We start from the raw sequence: 21,688 nt of genomic DNA on the forward strand, positions 1-21,688 counted from the left end.
TGCAGTCAGCTGAATGGGAATAATGGTGCAGGCAAAAAGAAATATTTGTGTCCTGGTTGAAGGTGCATGAAAATGTGGAATAGGTTATGAATTGTTGCACTAGTTGCAATTATTTTACCTATAACAGAGGGGGTTTCTAAAGGAAAAAAAAAAAAGAAAAAGAAAAAGAAAACCAAAGCTGAGCTGAGTGATTTCAAAAGAATTCTGAGTTGTTTTGCTCTCCCAGGTACAATTCCCCTCCTGAAAACACAATAAATGCAGTGTAATGGAATTACTGCCAATTGTAACACATCCAAAAGGTACTGCAAATATTAAAACACTGTGTAAGAACAGGCAGAGAGGTGTAAACTACTCCTCATATGTATTTATTTTCCAACCCATGAACCTGCAGCCCCAGCCCGTCAGAGCTGCTCAGACCTGTGAATTATCTGATCAATAGCAAACAAGAACGAAAGTATTTCGAGTTCACTGGCAAAAGGCAAGGAACAGAGAAATAATAACAGCAGCAGTGATTCAATCAGAGGCAGCTGGAGTTGGTGGCACAAAAACGTAGGACAAATGTCAAGCAGGCAGACAAATGGCCCTGCAGAGGTGACAAAGCTGGAGTTCTCAGAGTGCCTTTGGAAGGGCTCTGGGTCAGCCTCCTCCTCCTCCTCCTCCTCCTCCTCCTCCTGAGGAGCTCTCAGTGCAAGAAAAAAATTACCCATGGAAGCAAACTCCTGTGAGGCTGCAGCATTTGTCAAATTCATGGTCCCAATTTTTAAGCCACGGTCACATCGACCTTCCTGTCAGTTTTACTGGAAAACAAAGAAAGGAAAAAACCACAGAGCTCTGGAGCAGGCAAGAGGAGCTGGTTGGTAAATCCCCACGTTTGTGAATTCCCCTCTGCTTAGCAAAAAGATTTTCCTTCCTCTAAGTTTAAATTAATGGAAAGACAAATATGTTCTAACTGGCAGGGGTGAGGCAACATCTCCAGTGACAGAAACTGTTCATTCCATCTGGGGACAGGCAGGAGACAAATCAGAACAGGCTTGGGGTTTTCTAGTGCCAGAGATTGACTATAAAATAATCTTTTCCCCATTTCTGGAGCAGAGATTAAACCCAGAAGAGCAGAGATTAAATCCAGAAGCACTGGATTCTCCTGGTTGGGAAGGGCTGGGAGCTCCTGGCTGCAGGAGGAAAGCTTTTGAGGGATGTGCTTGGTGTCCAAGCTCAGCTGCCCTGGCACCAGGCAGAGGAGGAGATGGAGGGGAAGAGAAAAATCCCAATTTTCTGCAAGAGCCATGAGAAATATCCTGTGGAGAGGGATAGGATAAAGGACAGGGACAGGAGCTCCAGGCCAAGGGCAGGGAACACCAGAGCTCATCAGCAATTGCCCAAAGCTCCCTAGCCAGCTCTGCCTGCTGTAGGTCACTGTGACCCTCAGGGATCATGGAATCAGCCTGGAAAAGACCTTTAAGACCATTGAGTCAACCATTCCATCTCCCCTGCCAAAGCCACCGTTAATCCATGTTCCTAAAGCCACATCCCCTGGGCTTTGCAGTCCTCCAGGCATGGGGACTGCACCACAGTCCTGGGCAAGTAGGGCTGAGCATTGAACACCCAGAGTGAGCTCCTGGTTGTGGGGGTGACCCCAAACCCCAAACCCCAAACCCCAAAGCTCTGCCCCAGGGCTGCTCCTGTCCCCAGAGCTGCCAGGAGCAGAGCAGCAGCAATAATCCATGGGGACTCACCTGGGCAAAGCTTCCCTCTGGCTCTGCAGTGCTGGCAGCTCAGAGCTCCCTTGGAACCACAGCTGGAGATCCCCAAGCTCTGCAGGGTGGCAGGGAGTGGTCAGCTGTGCCAGGAGCCCCTGGGGACCTAGCTGAGCACAGCTGCTCTGAGAGCTGGGGTAGGGAGAGCCCCTCAGCCCCTCCCCTGGCTCTGGCAGGGCTGGCACTGCTCTGCTGGCACAATCAGAGTGTGACACACTGGGGCCACTCCGGGCTGGGCCAGCTGCTCCATGCCCTGGCACTGCCAGCAGCAGGAGCTGCCCTGGCTCACGCCCAGCCCTTGGCACAGGGCAGCAAATCCCCACATGGAGCAACTGCTGCTCCCCTTGGCAGCTCTGCAGCAGATGGGCAGCTCTGGGCTAACACTGGGGTCAGGGCTGCAAATGGAGCTGGGAGGGGAGGGAACAGCTTTCCAGCCCCTTCTGGGGTGGGATCACCCCTGCTCTGGGCATGCAGGGTCCCTCTCAGCCCTGCCAGCCACCCCAGGGCACAGCACTCCGGGTATTTCAATTATTATTATTATTATTATCATCATTATTAGTATATATACCCACTCAGGGTCATCCCTTTGTTTCTCACAGAGCTCAGGCACTTTCCCTCTCCAGAGGTGATCACAGAGGATTTCGTTAAGCTCCAGCAATCCCTGTGGACAGGAAATCCCAAATGCATCAGGCAGCAGGATGAGGGAAGCTGCCACTCAAAGATTTGTTGGATGAATGCTTTCCAAGTGCTTTACAATCAAGTTCTCTCCAGGCATTTGGGTCTTACTACAAACTGCCAGCACAAATCCCATCCTTTTATCCAGGTGCCTTTGTTTGCTTCCTCACATGACAATTTTCTTAGTTGAATTAAGCAGTGCTGAGGTGATTCACTCCTTTTTTCACATCCTGCATTGAAAGACACTCCACTAAAAAACCACCAGAGAAGTGAAAACCTCCAGAGAAATGATCTTCCCAATCACTCACAGGGTGCTGCTCCTCCAGATCATTGCTGAGGGTAAATGTTGCTTTAATCAAACCTATTCACAGGTGTGATGGACTCCCTCATCAAAACACCTCATTCTCCTGGAATATTTCTCAGCACATCCAATAACAGGAATGAAAAAGGTATTTCCTTCCAGCCCTGTGCTGGGCCCTGCAGGGGTTCTCTTCAGCCCTTTCCTAAATGATAAGTGGGGGAAAAGCCTGAATCCAATGCTGGGAAGTGTTCCCAGAGCAGGCAATGGGATTCTGCTTGAGTGAAGCCTGAAGAGTTCAGCTAATTGTCAGTAATTTTCTCCTTTCTTGTCCAGCGTGATGAGGAGCAATCACCCTGCTGGCAAATTACACAGTGAGGAGAAAATGGGAGATTTCCTCGTGAGTTGGGGCTGCTTGGAGGGGCAGCTCTAGTCTTGCACAGATTTAAAAAGAAACTTTTTTAAAATTTCTGCTCACTCGCCAGGCTGTTATCAGCCAGCACCTCCTGATTTCTGCCCAGAGCCCTGGGAATGTGATGATTCTCACACAGCCCCAAAATACCTCACCTGCCTGATGCTCTCCTTGGGGACTGAGCCACACTGGTGCTGAAATGCATCACACACAAAAATAATAATAATAAAAAAAAAATTAAAATGAAACCAGTGCAGACCTTGCACTGTCTGTTCCCACAGATTTGGACTTGCAGGTCCTCATCCTCTGTGAATTTTGCTCTTCATTCCCCCAGGAGACATTTGTGTTTCTGAGCATCCCTGTGGTTTTGATTCACCTGCTGCTGCTCCTGCTGGATCTGCAGGAAACAAATCGATCTCTGAGAGTTTTCCTGAGGACATTGACTGATAGACACCCTGGCAGTGTCCCAGGCTGGCTGGACAGGGTTTGCAGCACCTGGGACAGTGAAGGTGTCCCTGCCAGGGCACTGGATGGGATTTAAAATCCCTTCCAACCCAAACCCTTCTGGGATTCCTGTCCAGCTTTGAACTGCTGGGCTGTTCTAACCAATTCCTTTTGGGATCCTGAGGAAAGCCAGGCTGGGATGCTGATGAGGAAAATAGAAAGGCTTTTTCCACACCTGTTCTGATTACCATTCCCTTTGAACTGCTGTGCCCAGAGTGTTAAACCACATTCTCCATGCTGTGCTTGGCAGAGCTGCTCCCAGCTCTGCTTTACAAGGAAAGATCTACAAGAATATTAAAGTCCTTCTCTCCCTCTCTCATCTAAAACGGTAATTTTCCAGCTAGGGCGGAATTTTTTTTTCATTTCTATGTTTCTAAGGACATAATCTTGTCCTTTTTATTGTCATTCATCCTGTTTTCATTACAGCAGCCCTCCCAGCCAAACCCTTCCTCCCATCCAGCCAACCTCCCCTGCACCAGTTCCTCCAGCCTTTGTGGCACTGCAGGTTCCATCAGCTCGTTGCCAACCTCCAAACTCTCCCTAATGAGCTCTAATGACTGCAGCCCTACAGTGCAGCTCTGCTTTTAGCATCAGCCACACCTAATTACACCCTGCCGGGCTCCCCTGCCCGACCAAGGGGTGCTAAATAGAAATGTCTGTATGTGCACAGCGACTGGGAGGGTTTATTCTGACCCTGCCTGCCTTCTGCAGCTCCTGCAGGAGGAACTCCAGCCTGGAATGGGGTGCTGGAGGTGCTGGCAGGGTGGCCTGGCAGCTCTCACAGCCCCAGCTCCGGGTGGCTTCAGCTCGAGGAGTAACTCACTCGATTAGTTTTGTTGCATTCCAGGACACTGCAACTGCTCTGGGCTGATGAATTGACAGCACGGCAGTGCTGCTCCTCGGTAAGGAGCACTCTGAGGGTTAACTCGGGTGCCTTGTGATGTAGGAGCACACAGGAAAGTGTGCAGGGGTGACCTGGGACATGGGTGGCACTGCAGAGTGTCACTGTGGGTGGAAACAACAGCCAGGGGAGCCCCAGGGGCACAGGGAGCTCTGCCTTCAGCTCACTCATCCAAGGGATGCAGGGACAGGACAAGGGAATGTCTTCCCAGTGCCAGAGGGCAGGGATGGATGGGAGATTGGGAGGAATTGTTCCTGGCAGGGTGGGCAGGCACTGCACAGGGTGCCCAGAGAAGCTGTGGTGCCCCTGGATCCCTGGCAGTGTCCCAGGCCAGGCTGGAGCTCTCTGGTCTCCCAAAGGTACCCCTGGAAATCTTCCATTTCCCTGCCAACCCAACCCATTCAGCAATTCTGTGACAAATTCAGCTCACTGTGCTTTCCCCATAACCTGCACTTGCTCCTTCCTGCTGACAGCCATGCCACAAACTATTCCACAATTATCAAATTGCAGAGGGCTGGGCCAGCAGGAGCCTGGTTTGGCTGGGAGCAGAATGAAGCCCTGGGGGTTCCTCAGAGCCTCCCCCCATCCCTGGAGCAGAGCAGGAGCTGGGGAGGGACAGAGAGCTGAGCAGAGCAATTCCAGGAGTGCAGCTCTGCCCAGCACAGAGCATCAGCCCAGCACAGAACATCAGCCCCAGCACAGCCCATCAGCCCAGCACAGAACATCACCCCCAGCACAGAGCACCAGCCCAGCACAGAACATCAGCCCATCAGCCCAGCACAGAACATCACCCCCAGCACAGAGCACCAGCCCATCAGCCCATCAGCCCAGCCCTGCTGTCCCTGAGCTGTGCTGATGAGCACACACTGCCGTGCTTCCCCCCTGCACACAGATTTATATCTATTTATTTCTCTCCATAAAGCAGGAGTTGGTATCTCTCCCTTCCTCACCGCTGAGGCTCTCAGTGCTCCATGAGTGGCTCAGCCTCCCCCAAACACAAAACATGAGTCAAACATGATATCTCATCCCAAAGCTCCTTCCGTGGCTCAGGGCTGGGTTTTCCCAGGAATGCTGCTCCTCCCAGGTATCCTGTGGCCCAGGAGCACATCAAACCTGCAGCAGCAGACAGCAGCCTTGGCCTGCAGAGAAAACACCAATAAAAACAAACCCTCACTGCTGGAAAGCCTCAGCTGCCAGCTCTGATGCACTGTGTTTGCCTGCAGCCTTCAGAGCATCCTAAGCTTAACATGAAATCAACTGTTGGTTGTAATTCGAGATTTAATCCTTAATAATTCACTGAGTGAATCTCAGTGTTATCCTTTGGAAAACAATTACTATATTGCACTATCCTCAACCTCAAAACTCTTTGCCCCCTCAAAATCAGCTCCCCAAAGGAGCACCAGGCAGGCTGGAAATCCAATGTATTCCCTTCCCCATCCTGAAATGGTTTTGGTAGCACATAATTTTTCTTTCTGAAGGATTTCCTCTCTGTTGACAAGTAAATAAATGTGTAACTTTCCACTCCTTTTAGTGCCCAAAAGAAAAGGAAGAAGAAAGGAAGAAAGGGGGAAAGGAGCTGCAACAGGTTTGTTGAATATTCGTTATTCATTCTCTGAAACACAACAGGGACACTTTATAAACTAATCCAGCTTTACAGCGGCTGCAGCGCTGCCTTCACTGCTGGGTTATTGGATCATTTGTCAGTTCTGGCACTTTGGCAAGTAATCAAGTAAGGAACAACTACCAGAAGCAGAAGAAAATTATTGAATCTGGTTCTTCTTCCTCCTCCTCCTTGTATCCTCAACATAAGCTGATTTTAAACAAAACAGTGTTGGCAGAAACAAAACAACCTTTAGGATTTATGGGAGACACAGCACTAAAATAAGATGCTTGTGTTTAAGGGGGTTTTGCTTTTGCTTCTCGCCCCTCCTTTCTCCCCAGATAGATCACTTTCCATTAAATGCTCTGAGCTAAACATGGGAAATCGTAATCCCTGCTCAGGTAAAGCTTCACTTTGCATAACTGGTAGCTGGGAGGGAAGAGAACATCGCAGTGACTGGGGCTGAGCTCTGCCCGCTGAGCACAGCCAGGCTGCAGCTGCCGGCAGGGAATTCTGCAGAACCTAAATAAAACCACACAAACCCCACATCCCTGCCCTGGCTCAATCTGCTGATGGGAGATGGGGAGACACTTGCAGTGAGGAGGGAGAGGAGGAAGCTGATGCTGTTTCTGTCTGCTCCAGACAATCCCAGCCTCCTGGAAAGCCTGAAACACTTCAGCATCCCCTGAGGCACTGAGAGCTCCTGCTGCCCCCAGGGTTGGAGGGATTCACAAACCAGTCAGCATTTCTGCACTGGAGGGGGAAATGAACATCATTGTGTGAAGCTCTAGTGCACTAACTAGGTACAAAGTCACTTAAGCAACACTTGGATTTATTTGTCTCAGAAATGAAGTGGTCACTGATGGGGTTTTAACCTTTTAAAGGATCATGAGGGATTAGGAGCTGCTGCCACAACACAACATCAAACAACAAACAACAAACAAACAACAAAAGCTTCTGCATTAGGTGCTAATTTCTATCCTGGGGCTGATCTCCCTGTGTCATCACCAAGCAGAAAACCAGAAAATGCAGAACACAGATATCGAATATGGAATTATCTTCCTGCAGGTCCTCAACGAAGGAAACAAACCACCATCCCAAATGTATGGAATTGACAAAGAAACAGCTGTTCGAGTGTTCTAAGGTTTAATTTGCTGCTGAATTACTGTGTGCAGGCACCAGTCCTCAGTGATATCTCACCCTCTAATGCCATCCCTGGCAGCCAGCAGCAGATAGGGATGTTTGCAGTAATGGCTGTGAAATGATAACTTTAACTAAAACACGCAGCCACGTCTGTTATTCAGATAAAGCAGCTCATTTCGGGGTGGCAACACGAGGCAGTGAGTGCCAGGAGCACACAAAGGGCTCCAGCTCTGATCAGGGAGCTGCTGGATTTGTTTCACTTTGGTATGGATTCTGATGAAAATGATCCAGGGCTGGTTTTCCTATCAGAAGGCTGTGATGGTCGGTGGGAATGTCACTTTAACGTGGCAGAGATGTTTCGGGGCTGGAGCTGCTCTCAGCAGCAGAGCCACCCTGCCCTGGTGAGCAGCACTCTGCCTGTGCAGATTAATTCCTCTCCCCATCAGGGAAACAGGGCAGAGCAGAGGGAAGCCAGGCTGGCACGGTGTGATTAGCTGCTCAGGGCTGTCTCGGGGAGGAAACACTGTCAATAAATCATTATCCTGTCCCACAGCCGAATTACAGCAGGAAATGATGACTTCTGAAAGCCCTGCATAATTAATAGGACATCCAGCAAAGGAGCTGCTCACACACTGACAGATGTGCTCCGCTGAGCCCTGGCCCTGCCTGGCTCACAAATGCTGAGATCTCTGCTCTGGGAGAGTGAAAAATGCACACATCTCACCCTGACCCCAGATGTGCCTCCATGCCCAGAGTGGGGGGAGTGACAGCTTTAGGAACAACAAGTTGAACAGAAAAAGAAAAGACTTTAAAAGTCAGACTGTGCAGACTGTGCTACCCTAAAAAGCACATGGGTAGGAGCTTTGAGGATGTGGGTTGGTGGTGACCATGGTGGTGCTGGTTGGACTCAGTGATCTCAGAGATCTTTTCCCACCTTCAAGATCCCATAATTCTGCTCCTTTCCAGCACAGCTCCCTGGGAAAGGCACTGATGTCCCCCAGGCATTAATGGGGTGAGCAGCAAGCACAGGGAGAGCAGGAGATCTGTGCTCTCCATCCTGCATCCCAGAGCTCCCAACCCCTCACTCACTGAGCTCACAGTGCTCTGCTGGACTCTGCCAAGGCACTGCTGCCTTCCAGTGCTCTCCTGCATCACAACGATTCCACCTCTGCACTGATGAAAAACTCCTCTATCTGACAGTCCATTTGAACAATTAGCAATTAGGTGTCGCTTAAAGCATTTCTGAGAGGAGCAGCCAGAGTGGATAAACCAAAGCTCTGCCCAAACAGATGGCTCAGGACTGCTGGTCATCCAAAACCCTCAGTCGAGGCCCTGAGAGCTGAGCTGAGCAGCCAATTCCACACCCAGATCCCAGCCATGGTCAGGGAATTCTCTCTCCCAGCCTGGTACCTGCAGAGCCACAGCCAATTCCACACCCAGATCCCAGCCACGGTCAGGGAATTCTCTCCTGGCACCTGCAGAGCCACACCAGAGCTGCCCCAGGATGTCAAGGTCACCACTGAGCTGTGGGGAAGTGAAAATGGAGTTGGATCATTGCTGCCAGAAGTGTGTCTTTGTCCTGACAGTGTAGTAATGGAATCGTGCAGGGATGATGACACCACTGCTGGTTTTCCCAAGGCAGGGACAGTGTACTCTGGGAAGTGTAGTTACTGCAGCAAGGCAGAAATTGCCACTTCTTATCCAAACCTTCCAAAGAACAGGTTATCATCCCCTAGTTTGTTAGAATTTCAATTTTTAAATATATTTTAGTTTGACTAGAATACTAAAAAAACCTCCCAAACCCCCAAATATCCTATCCAAATAATTTCATAGCCAGACAAGAGAGAAGGAGCATTGCCTGTCTCTCTGACAAGTCTGAGCATCCACAAGAAACAAACTGTCAAAAACACAAGCAGAGCTCACCAGTTTGGAGGGAACCAGGTTCTTCCAATCCCTTCTGGGAAAATCCCAGGGGAAAAATACCTGTGGAAAAACCTGCAGAACAAATCCCAAAGGTACCAAAGGCTCTCCTTCAGCTGTGGTCACCTCCAGAGCAAAGGGGTGACCTTTTGAACCTCCTGGCCAGGCTTTGGCAACCTAAAGCTCAACACTGAGCTGCAAATCAGGCGTGGGAATTGCAAGGAAATATTTCTAATTTGAAATTGTGGAAGAGAGGTAATTAAAAAAGGACAATTTCCAGCACCTCAGTAAAAACAACACCTTGCTCTAATGAAGTCAATTCGAATGTGAAATCCCATAATGACCAAAGTGACTCCTGGCTCTGCCTGCTGAGCTGGGAATGAGCTGCAGTGGGGGAAGAACAATGAGATCCTGAGATCTCAGGTTTGAGGAGACAGAAAAACTCAGCAAATTGTCCCCAAAGCCAAGCAGAGCCATCTCACCTCAAGGCAGTGCTGGTGCCACCAACGTCATGCTCCAACACTTCCCTAAAAAAAAGAAAACAAATGTTGTCCCTCAAACTTTTAATAGAGCAGGAGAAGAAAGTGGACTTTGCTGTCCTTGTATCACCACCGTGCTGAGTGCTGACAAGTGCCTGAGGGAAAGATCTGGGCTCCTCTGTTCTTCCCTCTGCTTTTATCCTTCCTTTCCCTTTTTTCTTTTTGGTTTTTTTCCCTTTAATTTCTGTGCTGTATCTTGTCTGCCTTTGTGGCAGGCAGGAGCTGCTCCTGCTGGCTGAGGTGAAACCCCAGCAGTGCTCTGACCACCCAGGGAGGGGCAGAGAGTCCAGCTTGGACCCAGCCTGACCCTAAAATGCCTTCATTACACTCTACAAGAATTTTACTTATTTTCTATTCTTCTTCCCTATTTTTAAAAGACCTTTACAAACGTTTTCCAGCCCAGCTGTTGCAGCCACATCCACTAAAAAGAAACCCAGCCCTTTCCTGGCAGTGCCCCTCTATTAATTGTTTATTAATTATTCCAGCCCAGCTCCGGGAAAACACATGGGGAGAGGAGCTCTTGGCTTTGAGAAGACATTTCCTGGCAGTCTGGGCAGCTGGAGAAACCCACAAGTGTTTTATATCCACCCCAGTTTGCTTCACCTTGCTGTGTTCCAACAGATAAATCTGCTTTTAGCTGAGGCAGTGGCTTCCTCAAGGTCTTGCAAGAGTTCAGCAGGAGGGTGAATGAATGCATTTCTTGATGCCTCTTTGCTCTGTGGAGTTGCACTGCAACAAAAAGGAAAAAATGAAACAATGGTGTATGATCCCCATTTAAAAGCCTTGAGTTAAAAGAGTGGAATAATCAAAATTCTTCACTTTGTTTGATGCTGAAGCAGAGAAACAAACTTTAAACCAATAAAGTTAAGTCCTAGCTGGAGCTGTCCACTATCCCATCCTTTAAAAAAACCACAATAAACAAAAAACCCAAAGTTTTTTGCATATATAAAAAAATAGCCATTAGCATCAATATTTTAACAAACATAAATGTAACCTGCATCTTAAAACTTTGATGCCAATTGCAGCCCCAGCTCTGTAACCATAGAAATAATCCAATCCCCTCCTACTAAAACATTGTCCTTGATTGTTATTTTTCTTAATTGAAATACTCGAGACACTTGGAACCAAATTGCTTTGCAGCACAATATATTGCATAAAAAGTTGCTTCATTTCACAACCTGCTGGTACACTATGTCCTACATTCTCACAGTTTTCTGGGAAGCTCCTTAGAGGCATCTTGAATTTTTAACAACTCCCTGGAAATGTGAAACGGAAGGAAAGGTAGGTCATCATTTTGGGCATCCCAATTCTGACAGAGCTCTTTGAACTCTGCAGCTGGGGTTGGGGATGAAGAGTCTCTGCACTTTGCACTCTTATCTAACCATATTTTAAAGGCAGCCAGGCTAATTCCAGGAGGAGTAATGAGTTATTTTAGCCTTTTTCCTAATTATAGTAATCCGTGCTGTTGTGGTGCTGATCCTAGGAGGTGCCAGGGCAGTGCCCAGAGCTCTGACCCCAGTGCTGCCCAGGCTGGGGTCACTCTGTCCCCAGAGGGGTGAGTGACTGCTGAACCCAGGGCAGGGACATTCCTGCTGGCACTTTGCCTTGCAGCTGCTGCACAGTGACCTGGGAGATCCCAAACCCATGGGTAATCCCCCAGCTCCATCCCAGATGTGCAGTGGGAATGAGTGCTCTGTGCACCAGGGCTCACAGCAGCTCCTCCTGGGGAATTGCAGAGAGCTGGGAACGTGGGCAAAGCCATTGCACTCTGCTAGCCCAGCTCCAGCCCTGCTCAGCTCCTCCTTGGGAATTGCAGAGAGCTGGGAATTTGGGCAAAGCCACTGCACTGTGTTTCCACAGCTCCAGCCCTGCTCAGCTCCTCCTCACACCCCCACTGCCCCCACAGCCCTCCCAGCTCTGCCTGCATAGATTTGGTTTCCATGCAGCATCCATCTCAGCCAAATCCCATTTCACAGTGCAAAAGCCCCTCTGAGGAAGGGATTTCCTGGCACAGGGTGCTCCTGCAGGGCTGCCAGGGGGATTTTTCTCCCCGAATTTAGGAGATCTGTTCTGACTGCGTGGACAGCCAAGCAAGGCTCCATCCCAGAGCAAAGCAAATCCCAGAGCAGAGCAAATCCCAGAGCAAAGCAAATCCCAGCTGCCCAGCCCTTGGTGATGGCTGTGCAGGACAGGCTGGGCTGACAAAGAGCTCAGCAGTGTTATCTGCTTACCAACACATGCCAACCCCAGTTCCCAGCAGTGATGGCTCTGGTGGAACCTGAGAGCTGGCAGGTCGGAAAGAGACCTTGGAGAATGAAAATCAGAGTTCTTCCAACGTAAAACTCACACTGAAATCCTCGGGAAGCAGCTCGACCTCTTCATCCAGCACAGCCCCCATGTCTGGGTTGGGCTGTTGGATTTATTAGCTTGAACATGTTGACATTTCACCAGCAGGAAATGGGCTTTGCAGTCCCAGTGCCTCCTGAGGAATTCACATGACACCAACTGTGAGAAGAACATGATGGTTTCAGAGAGAAAGATTTGTTGGAATTCAGAGCATATATGACATTTTCTGTTTTCTCTCTGTACAGAGGTGAAAATCTCCTGGCTGTACATGAAACAAAGCAGCCTTTCCTTGCTCATCCTAAAATAATGAAAATCTCTTTTTTCCTTTCTCTTCTCCCTCTGATTAAAGCACACTGTGAAAAGACTTCTCAGTGTGCACCACTGAATTCCAAATGGAGCAACAAATAGGTACCATTTTTTACACCCACTGAAATCCCAGAGTTTTAAACTCATTGTATCCAAAATATTTTAAACTCAACATTTAACAACATTTCCATGTATTTACCAAGCAATGGGGGGAGCTTTATATCAAAGGAACCACTTCCACCAGAGGGATCTTCAGCTGCTGAATGAGAAGTTTCTCAGCAAGTCTTGTTTGAATATTCAAAGTGATCTGCAGAAGATCCCACTATCACCAGAGATGATACATGAATATCAGTGGATAATATGAGGTAATTACAGGGATTATCCCACCCCTGGGACAAAAAAAAAAAGTGAATTTCAAGCAGTCTTTAATCTCAGTGGGGCAGGATGAACTTGATGATAACCATACTTTGTTCAAAAGAATTACTTGTACTAATTAAGAGATGAAGGTGGCAGTTCAGAATCTATTCCTGACTGTCGTTTCACATGTCACATCAATCTATTCCACTGAGGAAATAACAATCCAAATGCTCTCTCAGTCCCAGCAAGCCAATTTGTGCTATAAAATAATTTTCCACCACTGCTGCTGGGAGTTTTCTTTAGGCACTCTGGTAATCCACAATTGCCAACTGCACTGAACAAAGGCAAATGTATTTATGAGGTAAAAATACACCTGAGCACGGGCTGAGTGTGCCCTTTGAGGTCTGACCACCTTTGAAACTGCCCTGGAATGCTCAGGAGCCAGCAGGAAATAGCAGAATGCATTCCAAACCTTTCAAAATGTGCAAAGCTACAAATCCACTCACCTGGACTCTTGAGCAACTCAGTATTTCTGTGTTATCCTCAAGATGTTCAGAGCAAGGAACAGAAAGGATCATTTTTGCACCCACCTTTGGCTGGGCTGTTGGCTGCAGTGAATTCAAGGTGCATTCCCAAAGCAGGCTGTGCAAACTGCCTGCTGCTCATTTGGGCTTTTAGCCCCAGAATTCCCAGGGCAGGATCTGCTCCTGGATGCTCCTGGGAATTCCCTGCAGGAGCACAGTGTGGAGATGGGGTGACTGGATGTGAGGACATCCTTGTATAGATATTAAAAAACACAAGGGCCACACGATTCACCAAGAATTCCTGAAAATATTGGATAATCTCTGGCTAGATGTGGAATTCCAACTCTCTGCAGTGGAGCAGAAGACTGAGGCTGTTATTTTTTGCCAAAGGGAAAAACATTGCCCAAAGTTTTGGTTGTTTATCCATAAAAACAAATCATCAACCTTGGTGATTGATTTGATTTGATTGATTTTATTGACTCCAGAGCAGCCCCTGGAGAAGGCTGTGAGCCATCAGGAATTCTGGTGGAACTCAGATCCTGACTGGGTCAGAAATTAGACAGACAAAGCCCAGAGCTGGCAGGAGGAGCAGAGAAGCTCTGAGCCTGCAGGAATTTAGAATTCTCCTGACCAGGTGAATCCATTTTCTCACCCTGAAATGTCCCTCCAGCCCCAGAGGATCTTTCCTGGCAGCTCCTAAAATAAAGCAAAGAACCTCTTCAAGGAAGGACCAATCCATTTCCTCTTTCTCAAATCTAAAACTCAAATCTAAAACTCAAATCTAAATCGTTCCCCCACAACTTTCCTCTTTTGAGCCTCCTTTTGAAGGACCAACAAGAGATTTTTCTCATTCTTGGTCTGATTGCATTTCAACAGCTCTGAGGGCACCTTGGACAGGGCTTGGAGCAGCCTGGGACAGTGAAGGTGTCCTTGTCACAGCAGGATGGCACTGAATGAGATTTAAGGTCCTTCCAACCCAAACCATCCTGGAACTGGGTAATTCTATTTGTAAAGTTCTTAAAAAGCTACCAAATAAGCCCCAGATCTCTTCACACTGGATTAAAACAGTTATTTTTGTTAGCACAGACAGCAGGAATAAATATGGACAGCCAGGGAAGTTGTGAGGGACAGAACAAAATAGTTCTTATTTGAGTGAAATAATAATAATAATGAATTTGATTACCAGCAGTGTATGAGCAATCCTTTTCCCTCCTCGAGCTTCCTGCCTCGTGTAAAAATGATTAAATGTGTGATTTACTAGGCAGTAGGTGGATTTAACTACCATTACCAAATGGCAGCCATGGTTTATGAGCAGTTAAAATGCAAATATTTGTTATCCCATTGCACAGGGGAGTTCAGTTCTGCTGCACAGAGTGAGGTGTAAGTTGCAGTACAATGTTTGCTATATCTTAGTTAGCAGGGGAAAAACCCAAAATAACAAAAAGCAAACACTCATTTATTCAACTGTCCGACATTTATATTCATATTTGAATTTAAAACTCACTTTGCATGAACATTATTCATTACCTGTCTCCACGAAGGTTCTGCCAGATAAATTAATTGGCTTTGAAGGAAACAAATTCACAGAAAGAGGAAAAGCAAATTCGACTTTGTGTTTTCTCCCCTCCCACTCCAAATCCTCTGCTGCCCCTGAGGCTTCACCTCTGCCAGGGATATTTCACATTTCACACCTTGCATTCTGCCTGGGGATGTGCAGAGGGAAAACATCCCGAGGAGCTGAGCACACAGAATTGGGCAATTAAATGATTTTATGTCCTAATTCTGACACAATAACACAACAGTTATCAGCTAACATGATCTTTAAAGCTGCTTGATCCTTAAAGCTACTTGTAAAGCTGTTATTGAGCAGAATAAATCACCCCAAACTGAGCCACCTTCTCACACAGGCAGGGCTTGGGAGCATCTCTGTGTGATCAATCAGAAATGATTTTATTGATACCTGCCAGCAAACCTCCCCAATTTTTGGCTTAAAAAATTTAACTGGTAGGAGAGAATTCCAAGATTTCTTGCAAATGAGTGCAAATGACACTTCTGAAGGTAGAGCAGAGGCTTTGAAGTAGCAGATTCTCTCTGAGAGGAGCCCATGGGGCAGAACTCCTGGCAGAGGAGCTCAGCTGCTGTCAGTGCAGGAGCCCAGGGAGGACAGGGAAATCACACAGCCCTCATTAAGCCAAAAATAAAGGGATTTAAAGGGAAATTCCTGCCGATGGGCAGGGGTTTCCAACAGTCTGACCTGTCCTGGGGTCTGTCCTGAGTGCATCTCCAGGGCAGGGAATATTCTGCTCAACACAGCCAACTGAACCCACATCCTCAGGACCCTAATTCAGATTAAAACTTGAACATACATGGTAAGGCAATGGTGCACAGATGTTCCAGCGCTTCTGAAGGGCTGCAGGAAGAACACTTGTCAGTGCCTGACAGAAATGGAACAAAAAGCCTCTCTGCTCTGACGGCAGCAGAGCAAACGGAGCAGATTCTCCCTCCCCTCTCCCCCCTGGGTCCTGCCTGACACAGCTCAGGACAGAGCTGGCACAGCCAACAGTTTTTAGGGCTTTGCAGCCTCTGGAATTGTCTGGGGTGAGCAGCAGCTCTGCCTCCACGCTGTTAAATATGAATTCTGCCTTGCTGGAGCTGTGGGGATCACACTTCCTCAGCAGCTCCTCGCCAAGTGCTCTGAGGTGAACCTGCAGTGACAAATGGGGACAGGAGGTGGACACTGACCAGGGTGGGGGACAACAATCCTCTGTACAGCCTCAGCAAACAGCCACTCAAACCACCAACCAGCATTGCAATCCACACACAGAACCTGACCTGGAGTTCACACACCGAAATCTTCTCCATTAATAACATCTCTATCATATATCTTAGATTCCATGGATATTGTTATAGGGTGGAAATATTTGGTTGTGCAGAACTCTCATGGGTTGGACATTATTTTCCCTCAGGAAATTCCCCAGGTTCTAGAAGGAAGTGAGGTAATTACAGCACTGAAAGCAGAAACAATCATTTCTTTGTTATATCTCTGCCTATGAGAGAAGCACACTCAGATTAGAATTAATTCCACTTAACATTTAAACATCCTATATATCTATAAACATGAGTTTGATTCAAGATGGGTGTTCAACAAGGTGATAATTGTATTTATTACTGAAGTGCAGTGCCAGGCTGGAATTCAGCCCAGGCTGGACCTTCCCAGGAGCTTTCTGCAGGTCCCACCATGAACTGCACCAGGAATGGGGAGGAATTCAGTCCTTAGGCTGCTTTCCCAGGAAAAGTGGGTTTGAAGCAAGAATTCAAAATGCAGCACTATTTTTTAGGATCAAATATCTGATATTTTTATGCCTAAGGTGGGATGGGAGGAGGAGGGAAGGAAAGTCCACAGATCTGGAGCTGTTGGCTTGCAAAAGGAAAGCTTTAAATCCTATTTCTGGAAGGGTTGGTAGCCAACATTGCAGCTGGTTGGAGCTCTGCCTGGAATGGATATTTCTTAATGAATCTTTGAAGTGAAAGCCCTGAAAGACTCCAAACTCATCTGGAGCACAGTGAATTGGGAGTTTTAGCCAAAGCCTATCAAAGACTCCCAGCACAAGCACAGCAAGTGGCACATTTATCAGATTATTTATTTCCCCTACACTAAACACAGTTTCCATAAGCAGAGGACTATTAGTCTGTCAAGGAATATTTCACCTACGTTTACTAATTTAAATATGTTGCTGTCTTGGATAAAATCCTTGGGTTTGGTAAATTTTGCTGCTATTGTACTCATTTCCACTATTCCCTGTAGAAATAGCTTTAATTTGATGAACAGATGCAACATGGCTTGGAAATCAATGAAGGACTCAGAAAGGAGTCCCAAATCTTCAGCCTCTCTCCTGCAGTGGATGGCAAGAAAAAGCCACATTATCACCTCGGAAAATAAAACAGTTAACTTCCTTTCCATTCTTTCTGTCTTTCTTTCATTTGCTATTTAGCTACAAATGGATAAAGAGCCAATGAGCCTGAGGAAAACTCACTTGCTGCCAGGTGGGTTCAGCACCAGCTACTTTTGGAATGAATCTTCCCTTCCTTCCTTAATTATTAACTTCTGGTGGCCAAAATATACCTTCCAGTCTGGTCTGGAAAGGGAGGGGGGGAAGAAAAGGGAAGAAATAAAAAGGAAACAGTGCAGTTTTCCATGAAAGAAGAGCTAACAGTGAGAGGTTTTGGTTGTAACTCGGCTCAGACCCAGGCAGGGCTGCACCATCAACAACAACTTTTTATGGCAGGGATTAACTCCAATTCCAGGTGTCAAACCGCAGTCACTAAAAGGCTGCACTGAATTTATTCCTAAGCTATTCCACCACCAAGGCTGTGAGGAAAAACACCAATTCCCCAGCGAGTTTCCCAGGGCATTTGCCCTGCTGGAAGGAGACCTCAAGTGCAGAAATAGCTCCATGAATCACTGCTGCCTCCCCAGCCAGCGGTGCCCTTCGACCAAGTCACCAGGATTCCCGTGTCATCATCAACCCTTCCCCTGTGCTGGTGACCATGCCAGGACCCATCATGACCTCCTTCCCTCAGAACACCGTCGTTGGATCCACCTCCGGGGCTGCTGTTGGGAGTGAGCTCAGTGCCCAGGGACAGCCCATCTCTGGTGGCTTTGGCTTTGGCCTTGGCTATGGCTATGGGCTGGGAGGCCTGGGCTGCTATGGCAGAAGGGGTGGCTACACCTGCTAAGGTCTCTTGGCACACCCTTTGACAACACCAGCTCTGTTCTCTGGCAACATCTCCTGCAAGCAAAGCTCCTCAGTTGATGCTTGCCTTGCTTACACCTCAAACCAGATCCCTTCATATTCTTCCCCTGCCTTCTAATTCTTTTGACTCAATAAAGTTTTCCTGCATCAAAGCCTGAGATGTCTCCTCTTCTTTTTGAATTATAATTGTCTCACATTCTCACCTAGAATAGTGCCATGGGGTGGATGACAAAAGGACACACAACCTTTCTTAAGGAAATATGCACTTACTAGGAACAACGAAGTCTGGCATGGGACGCACGGTTAAAGAGTGACCTTCCCAACCATGACAAAAACACATCACCTGCAATACCAAAATCACATCAGTGCTCTACTGCTCATTGCTTCGGTAAAGTCTCCTCATGCCAGCACACACTTGACAAATTCTCTTCCCAGCACAACTCTCAAGCCCTCCAAACAGTCACAACATCATCCACTTTGGAGAAACTCAGGAATGAAAGTGCTTCCAGCCTCTCTGCTCAAGTATTTCTACCCAGAGAAGCATTGCCAGCATCATGGACAGTTCAGGTTTTCATCTCCCAGGTCAGACTCCTGCACCTCTTCCATACTGTGACCGCCCTCACACTGAAAAAAGCTTGTATGCCCATGCAATTCCAGTGCTTTTGTGCTGATTCCATCTTTTCCTTCTTATGGGCAGCACTGAGAACAGATGTGATTCCTTGGCTTCATTCCCTGCCATCAGGGATTTGAACACACTGCTACCACCCTCTCTCCAGCCCTGTCTCCTGGGAGTCCCAGCAGCTCACTCAGTCTTCTACAAAAGATCCCCAAGCTATTAAGAATCTGGCTAGACATGAACCGGTCTTGTTTCACTCAGTCCATAGGGTTCTTCACCTGGGGAGGGCAAACCAGCTCACACAAACTGACATCATTCTTGAGGATGTTGAACAGTGTTGACCACATGGATAAAGTTCTTGCCCTACTTAACCTGAGACTTGATTCCTGTTGGACTTTGGATCAAAAGAATTGGGATCAAGTTGGTTAAGTATTATATAAATACAGCAATCCACCTCACTAAGTGTCTACACCACCTGTACATCCTTGGATAGTCTGGGAAGATGAAGGAGGAAACAGTGGTAAAGACTTTGGTAACAGGTGGAGGTAAACACCAGCCATGGCTCTCTCATCATCCACAGTGAGATTTTCATCTCTGTAGGCAACACACAGATCACTAAGATATCATTTGGCCTTCCAAAATCAACTCTAACTGCTCCTCAGCACCTTCTTGTTTGACCTGCACTTGGAAATGCTGCAATGTAGGGAAAAAGCTTAACCCATCATTGTCTGCAGGAACAAGGTCGCTGGAAAGCCATGGACAAGGTGGGAGGGAGTAAATGCACTGGAAGGAACGGGTCCTAATGCCTGGCACAGTCACAAAGCCCAGACCAGCCTGACAGGGCTGTATAGGAAGGGGGTCCTGCAATAAAATGCAACCACAAACCACTGCACACCAGTCCCATGACTTGACCTCACTGGTGACATGTCAATTTTCCTAGGCTCTTGTGGTTTATTCTGGTTTCTCTAACATGCATCTTCCACGCACATACTCCCAAACACCAATTCTCAGTATAAAGCTGCCGCCAAGGTCACATGAACACGGACTCAAGAGCAGGACATGGAATTGTTGAGTTGAAGGAAGGAAAACCCACCCCGTGTCATGACTTGCCAGGCTGTGGTAGGCAAAACCGATTTCATAATTTTCATTCAGGAACCTTGGGAGAGTAAAAAGGTCAGCACCCTTATTCTAAAAATTGAACATCCCCAGTTCCTTCAACTGCTCCTCACATGTCTTGTTCTCCCTATCCTTCACCACTTTTCCTTCCTTGTGTCTGTTAGAGACCAGCACTGGGACCTCACAGTGTGACCTTGCTGGGCCCCATTGACATGAGCATGGCAGATGAACCAACACAAGACTTTGGGAGCATGGGATGTTTGCCCTAATTACAAGAAACTCTTTCCCATCTCAAATGGCAAAGATAAGACATATTGACAGACCTGGAGAGATGCAGCCAAGGCAGTGAGGAAGAAAATTTGATGAAAGGGTCCAGATCTGTCACCCCAAGACCACCTGCAAATGCCAGACAATCCTGACGGAACTGGGAAGGAATGGGGACCTTCTTCACAACACAACCACAAATCACAGCAGACCAGTGCCATGGGGTGACCTCAGTGGTGACTCCACACTGTCCAAAGCTTTGGTCATGTTGTCAGCCCTCCCTAACAAACATCATCATCACCACATTTGAGTCTTTATTACACCCATTTAAAAGTTGCCGCCAAGGTCAGATGGACATGGGCAGGACATGACACTGCAGAATTGTGGGATGGAAAACACTCCCCACCTCAGGACTCACCAGGCTGGGCCAAACCAAGAGCTTCTGCATCCAAAATGCCCCAAGGCCATGGGACAAGGCTGTCCCGCCCCTCCAGGACCATCATAAAAGCCAGACCAGTGCCTCTCTCCCTCACACACCTCTCCTCACACCTTCTCCTCCTGCTCCTGAAAACAACTCGGTGAGTCTGAAGCCCCTGACCCTCCCACTCCTGCACCCCCGGTCCCGCTCTTCCAGAACTCCCAGCCCCAGCCTCAGCAGCCCTCACGCCTCCCCATAGACCCACAACAGCCTCCACACTCCCCCAACATCGTCTTTGCAACCCCACCACCCTTTCCCTGCATCACCCCCCTCTCTTCCAGGGACCCTCCACACCACAACCATGGCCTGCAACACCCTCTGCCGCCCCTGCGGACCCACCCCGCTGGCCAACAGCTGCAACGAGCCCTGTGCCCTGCAATGCCAGGATTCCCGTGTCATCATCAACCCTTCCCCTGTGCTGGTCACCATGCCAGGACCCATCATGACCTCCTTCCCCCAGAACACCGTCGTTGGATCCACCTCCGGGGCTGCTGTTGGGAGTGAGCTCAGTGCCCAGGGACAGCCCATCTCTGGTGGCTTTGGCTTTGGCCTTGGCTATGGCTATGGGCTGGGAGGCCTGGGCTGCTATGGCAGAAGGGGTGGCTACACCTGCTAAGGTCTCTTGGCACACCCTTTGACAACACCAGCTCTGTTCTCTGGCAACATCTCCTGCAAGCAAAGCTCCTCAGTTGATGCTTGCCTTGCTTACACCTCAAACCAGATCCCTTCATATTCTTCCCCTGCCTTCTAATTCTTTTGACTCAATAAAGTTTTCCTGCATCAAAGCCTGAGATGTCTCCTCTTCTTTTTGAATTATAATTGTCTCACATTCTCACCTAGAATAGTGCCATGGGGTGGATGACAAAAGGACACACAACCTTTCTTAAGGAAATATGCACTTACTAGGAACAACGAAGTCTGGCATGGGACGCACGGTTAAAGAGTGACCTTCCCAACCGTGACAAAAACACATCACCTGCAATACCAAAATCACATCAGTGCTCTACTGCTCATTGCTTCGGTAAAGTCTCCTCATGCCAGCACACACTTGACAAATTCTCTTCCCAGCACAACTCTCAAGCCCTCCAAACAGTCACAACATCATCCACTTTGGAGAAACTCAGGAATGAAAGTGTTTCCAGCCTCTCTGCTCAAGTATTTCTACCCAGAGAAGCATTGCC

The 21,688-nt window shown here is 47.9% G+C and overlaps 1 pseudogene; it reads left to right on the forward strand.

The window, feature by feature from the left end:
* The first annotated feature begins 20,808 nt into the window (after window positions 1–20,808).
* Window positions 20,809–21,123, forward strand: LOC146422267 (feather beta keratin pseudogene; annotated as a pseudogene).
* Window positions 21,124–21,688: the final 565 nt, after the last annotated feature.

This window comes from Lichenostomus cassidix, unplaced genomic scaffold (genome assembly GCF_008360975.1).
Source record: "Lichenostomus cassidix isolate B80296 unplaced genomic scaffold, HeHo_3.0 HiC_scaffold_775, whole genome shotgun sequence".
In the NCBI taxonomy this organism is placed as follows: domain Eukaryota; kingdom Metazoa; phylum Chordata; class Aves; order Passeriformes; family Meliphagidae; genus Lichenostomus; species Lichenostomus cassidix.